The sequence below is a fragment of the Stegastes partitus genome, unplaced genomic scaffold (assembly GCF_000690725.1).
Source record: "Stegastes partitus isolate 25-593 unplaced genomic scaffold, Stegastes_partitus-1.0.2 Scaffold1199, whole genome shotgun sequence".
Classification (NCBI taxonomy): Eukaryota; Metazoa; Chordata; class Actinopteri; family Pomacentridae; genus Stegastes; species Stegastes partitus.
The window spans coordinates 21,672-25,323 of record NW_007578930.1 but is presented as its reverse complement, the minus strand read 5'-3'; positions in this window follow the sequence as shown (position 1 = coordinate 25,323).

Below are 3,652 nucleotides of genomic sequence, written 5' to 3'. Positions count from 1 at the left end.
TTTACAGATATTTGGCATTATTTCAAAGAAAAATTATGTATATTAAGATTTTCGTTTTACAGGTAAAATCAACCAAAATCACAAAAAAATAAATACAGAAACAGGCCACAATTGTTGATAATGTCCGCATCAAAAATCTAAATTTTTGTAAATAGAAATTTGCAACATGAAAATCAGTGTTTTATTTAGAACTAGTGTGATATCTCAGGCACATTTTGCATGTCAAATCTATGCATTTTGATACAAATTTTTAAAAACTATTATTGTGATGAAGTAAAATGACATAAAATGTGTTCTTCTTGTCAAGAGATACTACCATGAGTATGCATGCCTGTTATATGTAGGTTCAAAGCCTTTCATAACTTTTGCTGTTTTAGGCCATTGCAGGTCATGTTAGAGCTCAATGCTTAAGACTGAAATGATATTTTCCCATATAGTTATTTAGCTTGACACAGTTGGATTCCACATCATGACATATTGTGTTCTGAGACCTTCATCATATATCAACACTGAGCATTCGAGTGGCAGCATAAAGAACATAAACCTCTTCACATATAGATAAAACCAACACCATCTGCAGTTTCATATTTTATTTCTTTTAATTAATTCTTTACATGCTGCAACATACAGTGAGCTTGTTTGTTTTCTGTCTTTGATGAAAAAGTAAAGTGGCCTCAACTCGGCCTGTTCATTGACTCATAGATAATGAATGACACTTAAGCACTTGACACGATGCTGAGAGGACAAATCATACAGGCTGACATAAAACAAACACCTGCTGCTAAAACGCCACATTAACGCTCACTTTAGTCACCGTTATCAAAGTGTCTTTTGTTGCACCCTGAGCCTTAATCAAGGTGACGCTGTTTTGTAAATGGGAATTAAATGTGGAGAGCAGTTATAATAGTCGGGCTCGGTGTTGTGGAGTAGAACCATTTAAAACAATTGCGGTTTTACAGTTTGGAGTGCAGAACAAGTTGGTGTTAAGAGGAAAAGAGTGCCTCCTCTTTTCACAACGCTTCCCTCTTTTTCCACATTCACCTCCTCCTTTAGCTCATTTTCGCACCCCGCCAGCGTCTCTCTCTCCTCCATTGCCAGACCAACAGCTGCTTCTCCTTTGGCCGAGCTCCAAATGGATGACTGAGGAGAGTGAATGGGTTTTTAATTTCACTTGTTAATGCTGCTTTCTCTCTGGTTCCCCTCCCTCAACCTGCAGTGCCAGCACAGCCAGATAGGAAAAAAAAACCTGGAGTGGGAGGAGGGCGAATCAACAGCAGTTTGTGAACAAGGCGAGAGCAGGATCTGAACATCAAACCCTCAAATTAAGAGGATATTGATTAGGTATGAGCCGAGCTGTTTGAAGAGTTTTGTTCTAGGTTCTCGCCTCTTTTGTTGGTTAATTAATCATGAAGGGTTTTTGCTCGAGTGTCTCAGAGGAGGTGAGGATAAATGAAGCGGCGCAATTGTTGTGTTGACTCCCTGAGCAGAGACCTCCGCCGCCACCGCTACCTGTCTTTAAACTCCCAGACAGGTGCGCTCAACACGCCTCAGGCAACATGGCTGCCGCTTTAGCTGTAAAGAGAAGGGCCATAGGCTAACACGGGCCAAGTGTCACCTCAAGCCGACACTTTCAAATTACCCACAAGGCCTCCCGGTGCTGTGTACTACTTCATTATTAAAAAGGGAAATAAGGGCAGAAAAGCCAGAATTAAATAGTGGCAAAGAATGCTAAGAAACCACGCTGGAGATCATTTAAAGTTTAGCTGAAGTCCCCTGATGCCTTGAAATGTGACTTAAACTCCATTCCGTTTGATTAATAAGCTCAAAGTCACCGTATGAATTGGAAAAGTTTAAAACAAGCCACGTTAATTAACGGAACTAAAGAAAACAAGTTCAGTAAACTGGGCAGAGGTTACAGAGTTGCTTTTCCTTTTACATTTCCTAAGTTTAAAAAGTCTGTTCGTCAGCCGTTGAAGCAGCTTTTGAGCAGAATCAGTAGAAAATTATGAAAAGATAATCATTGAATCTAACAAAGACACACAGCAAGTTGTTACCATGCCTGTTTTCTTAAACTACAGAAAACAAGAGTTTCTCTTTATCCTGCAAAATCTGCTTCTATTGACAATCTTATAAACTAATTTTTGTCTGAGCAAACACTCAACTATTTATTCATTCAACTCCTTATTGTGATTTGTTGTAAGAATTGATTCTTGTCTCTAAAAAAAACAAAAAAACAAAAACATTTCATTTTGATTCCAATTAACTAGAAATTAGCAAAACTCTAAACTTTACATTAAATACACTTAAAAAGATAAGTTGATTTACTTAATTTCTTCATGATGTTTTNCTGCCTCCTGGTGCCCATCACTCCACCACCTTCCCTAATAAATCCTGTTTCCTTTAACCCTTCTCCCCGTCTCCCTTTTCGTTTGGGTCCACCCGCACTGTCACTTGGCACGAACCTTCACAGAATCCTCTGGCCAAAAAAACATGGACCCAACGAACCCCGGCACCGTTGAGGAGGCTCTTAATGCCCGAGGAGAACTGCTTGGAAAGCACGACCAGCTGCTACACGGGATAAGGGTCTACCTCCAGACCCTCTCCTCCCAGGTCCAAGGCTTTTCCTCCCGGTTGGACAATATGGCATCTGCCAGTGCCGAATCATCTCCGGCTCTCCCTGTGAGTACTCCTCTCTTACTGCTCCCTCTTCTCCACCCCACGGTGTTACTTTACCCGCGAACCTACACATAGACTCGAGTTTTTTTTCTTTACATGTTTTTATTGATTCTGGGGGTTCTGACAATTTTATTGACTGTAATTTTGCAAGACAGAAAAATGCCCCGCTGGAGCTGCCAGAGACCCCGCGCATAATTTGTGCTTTGAATGGCAGATTATTTGCCAGGGCCACTCACCGCACTACTCCCCTACCACTGATCACCTCCGGGAACCATCGAGAGAACATCCAGCTCTACGTCGTCTTTTCGCCCATGGCCCCTGTTGTGTTGGGTTCCCCCTGGTTACAGCAGCACAATCCACACCTGGATTGGAGAACTGCTATTTCCAATTGGAGCGTTCCGTGCCAGGCGTAGTGCTTGCAGTCCGCTGTCCCGGAGAAGAGACGTGGCTCCCGGCGACATCGGACCTCGCCGCTCTCGAGCGTCGCGGAGGTTCCGCCGCTCCCCAGCGTCCTCTGCCACGCGCATTGTCTTCAGTCCGCTGCCCTACAGAAGAGACGTAGATCCCGGCGACATCAGACTTCACCGTTCCCCAGCGCGTTCCCCGCTCCCGCCGCTTCCCATGTCCCGCCGCCGAGCGTTCCTGAGGTCCCGCCGCCGACCGTTCCTGAGGTCCCGGGCGGGTCGACGCCGCCGCCGCTGCGGCTCTCCGGTTCCCGTTCCCGGGCGGGTCGACGCCGCCTCCGTTGCGGCTCTCCAGTTCCCGTTCCCGGGCGGGTCGACGCCGTCTCTGCTGGCTCAGGATGCTGGGACCTGCCAAAGATGGATGACAGTCGCGCGGGCAGGGAGACTGCCCCAGCCTCTCGTGTTGCTGAGCCTTGGCCTGTTTTGGCCTCCCCTGCATCAGAGGGGATCCGCCGTCGCCGGCTCCCGGCCCGAGCCCGGCCCCCAGAGGGGTTCTCCGACGGCTCCCCCGG